The sequence below is a fragment of the Choloepus didactylus genome, chromosome X, assembly GCF_015220235.1.
Source record: "Choloepus didactylus isolate mChoDid1 chromosome X, mChoDid1.pri, whole genome shotgun sequence".
Taxonomy (NCBI): domain Eukaryota; kingdom Metazoa; phylum Chordata; class Mammalia; order Pilosa; family Megalonychidae; genus Choloepus; species Choloepus didactylus.
This window is the reverse complement of record NC_051334.1, coordinates 86,364,944-86,373,387: the sequence shown is the minus strand read 5'-3', so window position 1 is coordinate 86,373,387 and position 8,444 is coordinate 86,364,944. Positions and strand designations below refer to the sequence as shown.

Below are 8,444 nucleotides of genomic sequence, written 5' to 3'. Positions count from 1 at the left end.
TTTATAAAAAAAGTAGATTTGAACAAAATGATCAACAAAAGAGTTTAAGGTTGATCATATAAATTTATTACTAATTTTGGTCTTCCCATTAGTTCCCTATATAAAAATCATGAGTTTCTCAGTAGTAGGTGCAGTAGCTTTTAAAAAGACAAAGGCAAATGAAGCAAAAGTGTCTAGTGTGATGTTTATCCCAGTTTATATTAATAGTTTTCCACAAATAATTATACTATTAAAGTAAAATCAATGTAAGCATTTTATGAATCATTATAAAAGATCCCAACCTTTAAAAATTATGAAAGACTTAAAGATTTCATCAAATGGAGTTACAAATGTCAGCTATTATGCTACTGGTCAACTTCGGTCTGTATTTTCTGGGCCTCTTCAAGCCAGGAACAACAATCAAGTAGAATCTGGTCATAATCAGTGTTTTGCATTTGAGAGCATAAAAAATGCTTCCTTATTTGGGGGCTCAGGATAAACTGTGGCTGTTTTTCCTTATATGCCTCTTTTACATATTTTTCTGCAATTTCCAGAGAAACATTTCTAATGGTGTTCAAAGGAGGATAAAGCCAGCCTTCTTCCAAGTGTTTAGCTGACATTTGCTGAGCTATAACCTCAGAAGTCATGAGAAAGATATTATCCATGATGTGCCTCAATCCACATGCCACAACACCAAGTGCAACTCCAGGAAACACATAGGAATTGTTGCCTTGGCCAGGATGTAGGGTCTGTCAATTTGGAAGAGTGACTGGATCAAAAGAACTGCCACTGGCAAAAATTGCATGCCCCTTAGTTAGTTAATAGCAGTGCTCTGCAGAACATTCTGCTTTGCTAGTTGGATTACTCAAAGCAAAGATAAAAGGCCGCTCACTGAAGGCAGCCATATCTTTGAGAATTTGTTCTAAGAATGCATCATGAATTACAGCAACTCCTATGAGGGCAGTTGGTTTTAATTTTTGAACAATGGCATCCAGGTTCTTCCTCTCTTCATGTTCACGGGAAAATTCCTCTTTCTGAGTGTTAGGGAAGCACGTCCCTTAACTATTAATCCTTTTGAGTCAACCAACCATATCTTTTGATGGCTTTCTCCTTTGGTATACCTTGTTTTTCCATTGTCATAACAATGAGATATGTAATCCATAAGGCAGCCTCTCCAGCTCCTTGGAATAGTATTGTTTGATCAGATAGTTTATTCTTGATTATTTGAAGAGCTGCAAGTAGATCAGTAACCGCAACAAATGCTGTTCCTTGAATATCATCATTGAATGTGCAATACTGGTTTCCATACTTGTTCAGGAGAGAAAACGCATTCACATTGGCAAAATCTTCAAACTGAACAAGGCAATTCATGCCATACTTGGAAGAGAATGCCTCCATGAATTATCCAGAAAATCATCATATGGACTTTGCCATAGTCCAATGTACATAGATCTTTAAGTAATTCCTCATTTTCCATTCCCACATCCAAATTGACAGGATTTGGAGGATTCATACCTCCACATGCTGCATACAGCCAAGGTCTCCAAAGCCAAAAATACTCTCTCCATGAGTCATCACAATAGTCCAGATGACATCTTCTGGCCAGGCATTAAGAAATGAAGCAATGTGCCCTCAATCATGGATATTAATAAACAGACCTCTTGGCTTCTGAAATTCTAAACTATATTGGTGGGAGTATAAAAAATAGGCATGAATTTCTCAATGTCAGACATTAGCACTCTGTAAAAGAGCCTTTCATTTCCATCTCGAAGATCCATTAAGAAAAGACACCTGTCAAAGTCAGAGTTCAGACGCTCCAAGTTTTTAATTACTCTAAGGACCTGTAAATCCTGACTAGTGATGCAGGGGGCAACAATCCATAAATGATCAGTTGCTGTCTCTCTTCCAGGGTGAAAGTTAAGGCCTTGTTGAGATGAGTGTTCTGGATCACTGGATAGCTGCACTGGTGACTGTGGCATTGGCAGCAGGTGGCTTGGGGCTTCATTGCTGGCTGGCTGTTTGGCGGTGGTGTCTGGTTGTTATAGGAGGCATGTGTTGTCCAGGCAGTGGATGCTGCTGCAGCAACCTCACTGACTCCTAATTTACTTTTTTAGTTAAACTTCTTATTTTGATATAATTAGATTCACATGGAATTATAAGAACTAATACAGAGAAATACTTCAGACAATTTGCCTGTTTCCCCCCAATGATATATTTTGCAAACTATAGTACAATATTGTGCCAGTTTGAATGTATTGTGTCCCCCAAATGCCATTATCTTTGTGGTCTTGTGTGGGGCAGACCCTTGGGTGCTGGTTGGATTTGCTTGGAGTGTGCCCCACCCAGCTGTCGGTGATAATTTTGATGAGATGTTCCCATGGAGGCGTGGCCCCACCCATTTGGGGTGGGCCTTGATCGATGGAGCTATATAAATGAGCTGACTCAAAGAGGAAAGAGAGTGCAGCTGGGAGTGATGTTTTGAAGAGGAGCAAGCTTGCTAGAGAGGAATGTCCTGGGAGAAAGCCGTTTTGAGGCCGGAGCTTTGGAGCAGATGCCAGCTGCCTTCCTAGCTAACAGAGGTTTTCCGGAGGCCATTGGCCATCCTCCGGTGAGGGTACCCGATTGCTGATGTGTTGCCTTGGATGCTTTACAGAGGTTTTCCGGAGGCCATTGGCCATCCTCCGGTGAGGGTACCCGATTGCTGATGTGTTGCCTTGGATGCTTTGTGGCCTTAAGACTGTAACTGTGTAGTGAAATAAACCCCCGTTTTATAAAAGCCAATCCATCTCTGGTGTTTTGCATTCTGCAGCATTAGCAAACTAGGACAGATTTTGGTACCAGAGAAGTGGGGTGCTTTTGCTGCTGAGTTTGCAAATACCAAACATGTTGGAACGGCTTTTTAAATGGATAAGGGGGAGTTTCTGGAAGAGTTGTGAGGAGCTTGATAGAAAAGGCCAAAACTGCTTTAAAGAGACTGTTTGTGGAAATATGGACTCTAAAGATACTTCTGATGAGGACTTGAGCAGAAATGATGAATGTGTTGTTGCAAACTGGAAGAAAGGTGATCCTTGTTTTAAAGTGGCACAAAATTTGGCAAAATTGAGTCCTGGTGTCAGATGGAAGGAAGAATCTGGAAGCAACAACCTGGAATACTTAGCTGAGGAGATCTCCAGACTACGTGTGGAGGACATATCCTGGCTTCTCCTTGCAGCTTATAGTAAAATGTGAGCAGAGAGAGAGAAACTTAGAACTGAACTCTTGGGTTCAAAGAAACCAGAAGTTGATGGCTTGGAAAATTACAGGCTTCCAGGGGGTGGAATCCCAGAAGCTACAGCCCAAAGTGAGGATGGAACCAAACATGGAACCCAGCCGCCATTTCAGTACAAGCCAAGATTGGAAAAGGAGTTAAGCAGAAAGGATTTGTGGAAAGTCCTATTGTCTGATGGCTTTGACCCCTGCGTGCTTCATGCAAAGCCAACAGAATTTTTGCAAGATCTTTATAGACAGAGCCATTGCCGGTCTGGACTGGAGGAGACAGACAAGGAAAAAATTAAAGGAAAAATCTCTTCAAAGACAGAGCCATGGAGGTTGAGGTCTGGAGTCAGGAGGTCTAGGGCTGAGAGAGTGGAGCAGCCCACAAGCAGGGAAAGGGTGAGTTTGCCCTGGAGGTCGAGGGCGGGCCTTCCGCCTCGTTGCTCAGGAAATGTCCTGCCACCCCAAGCCCCAAAGAGGGTGGAGCACATTCCCAGGGAATTGGGGAGAGCCTGGCTGCCACCACGCTGTTCTGAAGGGGTTGAGCGTGTGCCCCGGAGATGGAAGGGAATCCGGGAGCTGCCCCGATGTTTGAGGAGGGTGGGGCCGAGAAGGTGGTCTCCCCAATGTGTGGAAATGTTGGAGCACTCACCCAAGCATTTGGAGAGAAAAGGGCTGCCACAAAGGCCCTTAGGAAGGGTTAGACTCCTGCTCTCTCAAGCCCCAAGGATGCAACATCGTTCTGTTAATGACTCTCAGACTTTGAAATCTAAGGGAGTTTGTCCTGTGGGTTTTAGGAATTGTTTTGCTCCTGTTAACCCTGTTTTCCTTACTGTTTCTCCTTATGGCAATGGAAATGTTTATCCTATGAATGTCTCTCCTTTGTATATTGGAAGCATATAACTTGTTCTAAGTTCACAAATCCACAGCTAGAGGGGAATTATGCCTTAGGACTGACCACGCCTAAATTGATTTTGATGGGATTTTGTACTTAACTTTTGTTACTGAAATGATTTAAGTTTTTGTGATATTGTGATGAAATGAATATATTTTGTATTTGGAAAGATAATGTCATTTTGGGTTCCAGGGGGTGGAATGTGCCAGTTTGAATGTATTGTGTCCCCCAGATGCCATTATCTTTGTGGTCTTGTGTGGGGCAGACCCTTGGGTGCTGGTTGGATTTGCTTGGAGTGTGCCCCACCCAGCTGTCGGTGATAATTTTGATGAGATGTTCCCATGGAGGCGTGGCCCCACCCATTTGGGGTGGGCCTTGATCGATGGAGCTATATAAATGAGCTGACTCAAAGAGGAAAGAGAGTGCAGCTGGGAGTGATGTTATGAAGAGGAGCAAGCTTGCTAGAGAGGAATGTCCTGGGAGAAAGCCGTTTTGAGGCCGGAGCTTTGGAGCAGATGCCAGCTGCCTTCCTAGCTAACAGAGGTTTTCCGGAGGCCATTGGCCATCCTCCGGTGAGGGTACCCGATTGCTGATGTGTTGCCTTGGATGCTTTGTGGCCTTAAGACTGTAACTGTGTAGCGACATAAACCCCCGTTTTATAAAAGCCAATCCATCTCTGGTGTTTTGCATTCTGCAGCATTAGCAAACTAGGACAAATATCATGACCAGGGTATTGACATTGAAAAGATCCACCAATCTTGCTCAGAATTCCCCAGTTCAACTTGTACTCATATATGTGTGTGTATTTATCTCAATAAAATTTTAGAACAAACGTAAATACATCACAACAACCACTCATTAATCTGTTCTCTACCTCTTTAATTTTGTCATTTCAAAATGATATAACACTGGAGGTCACTGTGGTGGTTCCACAAGAAGCTAAGTATGTGGGGGCCATAAGGTCCTGCAACCTCATTATGGGGTATGTACCTGGAAGATCTGAGAGCAGAGACATGAATGGACATTTGCACATTGGTGTTTATGGAGGCAGTATTCATGATTTGCAATGAGTGGAGGTGGCCTAAGGGTACACTGACTGAGGAACAGAATGGTGAACTGTGGTATATGCATACAATGGAATATTGAGCAACTATGAGAAGGAGTGAAGTTGTGAGACATGCAAGGAGGTGAATGAATCCTGTAGACAGCATGTTGAGTGAAGTACACCAGTGACCAAGGCAATACTATAATGCCTCACTGATATGGACTAACTATAATATGTAAACTCAGAATTAAATCTTAGGGCACAGCCTAACAGGGAAATGATTATTGTAATGGTCCCTAGATTGTAAGCTCTTACAGCAGTCAAATCTATTCCTGAATTGTAATGGCTATCTCCAAACTCTGAGATGTTGATCCCTTAATGTATAACCTGATTGGTCTCTGGAACATTGGGTATCTGTATTGTTAGGTCCAGAGCCATTCAAGAATACACACAAATGCAGCGAGTCATGGTTTAAGTAGAGAATTTACGGTTTATTAGAGAAAGAAGAAAGCAGGTGGGAGCCATCAGAAAAGAAAGAAAGGAAAAATGGCTCCGGCCCTCTTTCTGAGAGCAGCATTTTTTAAAGGAAAAACCCACGTTGGGTGTTGGGGGGGAAGGGTCCTGCTGAGTGTGTTCTGGGCCTTGATTGGGTGAGTACTTATCAGTTTCTGCTGACTGGTTACTAGCGTTCTAACACACTACTTTTCTTTGATGTGCACTATATTATCTATGTGGAGGAAGCAGGCCTTTTGGCTTGTTTGTGGTCATTCATCTTTATGGGCATATCTGATCTTGCCTTGTCCACCCCCTGGAGTCTAGATGCCACTGTGACTAGGATTTCTAAAACAGACTTCAACCCTTAGTTTATGGCACACCTGATATTTATGAGATAAGCAGCAGGGCCCGTGGATCAGACATTCCTTACATATGTTAGACTCTTTTTCTGGGGCCTGACATGTATTACACCTGAAACTCAGAGCTAGAACTCAGCAGATATGAATATCAGTATTAATGCATACAGCAACTTTAATAAAAAAAAAAAAAGCTGAAATAGAGCCCAGACTTCAATTAGAGATATGAATAAAGCAGATCTGGTTAAGACTAGAGCAAATTGGGCCAAAGGGTAAAGGTTGAAACTGACTGTGTTCAAACCTCAACTTCCATGTGAGACCAAGGGAAGAGATGTTTATTTGGTGTAGGATCTATATTTTCTAAACAATAAAACTTCTACAGTCAGTTTGTTCAAACACCATAATTAAATGGAACTTTGAATAGGAAGTGAGATATGGTAGGTCTGTCTAGGTTACAGTGAAATAGCAACACATCCCAAAGTAATTTGGAGCCCCCCTAAGGAGCTGGGGGAGGATGCAGAGGTGCTGGATTTCCTCACCTGGATTGTTGCTGATGTTCTCACAAACATTGGGGACTGACGGTTTGATATGCTGAGCCCTCTGTGTTGGGGCTTGCCCGTATGAAGCTTGTTACTGCAAAGGAGAGGCTAAGCCTGCTTGTAATTGTGCCTAAGAGTCTCCCCCTGAGTGCCTCTTTGTTGCTCAGATGTGACCCTCTCTCTCTAACTAAGCCACCTTGGCAGGTGATCTCACTGCCCTCCCCCCTATGTGGGACCTGACTCCCAGAGGTGTAAATCTCCCTGGCAATGCAGGATATGACTCCCAGGGATGAATCTGGACCTGGCATCAGGAAATTGAGAACATCTTCTTGACCAAAAGTGGGATGCAAACTGAAACGAAATAAAGCTTCAGTAGCTGAGAGAGTTCAAATGGAGTTGAGAGGTCACTCTGGTGGACATTTTTACACACTACATAGATAACCCTTCTTAGTTTTAATGTACTGGAAAAGCTAGAAGTAAATACCTGAAACTATCAAACTCCAACCCAGTAGCCTTGACTCTTGAAGATGATTGTATAACAATGTAGATTACAAGGGGTGACAGTGTGATTGTGAAAACCCTGTGGATCACACTCCCTTTATCCAGTGTAAGGATGGATGAGTAGAAAACTGGAGACAAAAACTAAATGTAAAATAGGGTGGGATGGGGGGATGATTAAGGTGTTCTTTTTTACTTTTATTTTTTATTCTTATTCTGATTCTCTCTGGTGTAAAGAAAATGTTCAAAAAATACATTGGGGTGATGAATGCACAACTATATGATGGTACTGTGAACAGCTGATTGTGTGCCATGGATGATTGTATGGTATGTGAATATATCTCAATAAAACTGAATTTTAAAAAAAGATATAACGGTAGATTTATACAGTATGTGGCCTTTTACAGTTGGCTTTTTTCACTCAGCTTTTTTTTTTTTTTTTAATCTTCATTTTATTGAGATATATTCATATACCACGCAGTCATACAAAACAAATCGTACTTTCGATTGTTCACAGTACCATTACATAGTTGTACATTCATCACCCAAATCAATCCCTGACACCTTCATTAGCACACACACAAGAATAACAAGAATAATAATTAGAGTGAAAAAGAGCAATTGAAGTAAAAAAGAACACTGGGTACCTTTGTCTGTTTGTTTCCTTCCCCTATTTTTCTACTCATCCATCCATAAACTAGACAAAGAGGAGTGTGGTCCTTATGGCTTTCGCAATCCCCTTGTCACCCCTCATAAGCTACATTTTTATACAACTGTCTTCGAGATTCATGGGTTCTGGGTTGTAGTTTGATAGTTTCAGGTATCCACCACCAGCTACCCCAATTCTTTAGAACCTAAAAAGGGTTGTCTAAAGTGTGCGTAAGAGTGCCCACCAGAGTGACTTCTCGGCTCCTTTTGGATTCTCTCTGCCACTGAAGCTTATTTCATTTCCTTTCACATCCCCCTTTTGGTCAAGAAGATGTTCTCTGTCCCACGATGCCAGGTCTATATTCCTCCCCGGGAGTCATATTCCACGTTGCCAGGGAGATTCACTCCCCTGGGTGTCTGATCCCACGTAGTGGGGAGGGCAGTGATTTCACCTTTCAAGTTGGCTTAGCTAGAGAGACAGGGCCACATCTGAGCAACAAAGAGGCATTCGGGAGGAGGCTCTTAGGCACAACCATAGGGAGGCCTAGCCTCTCCTTTGCAGCAACCGTCTTCCCAAGGGTAAAACCTGTGGTAGAGGGCTCAACCCATCAAACCACCAGTCCCCTATGTCTGTGGTCATGTTAGCAACCATGGAGGTGGGGTAGGCGAATACCCCTGTATTCTCCACAGGCTCCGCAAGGGGGCACTGCATCTTTTTTTTTTTTCCTTGTTTATTT

General features: G+C 42.6%; 1 pseudogene; it reads right to left on the bottom strand.

Moving 5' to 3' along the window:
* Positions 1 to 344: 344 nt before the first annotated feature.
* Positions 345 to 1,984, bottom strand: LOC119523336 (annotated as a pseudogene).
* Positions 1,985 to 8,444: the final 6,460 nt, after the last annotated feature.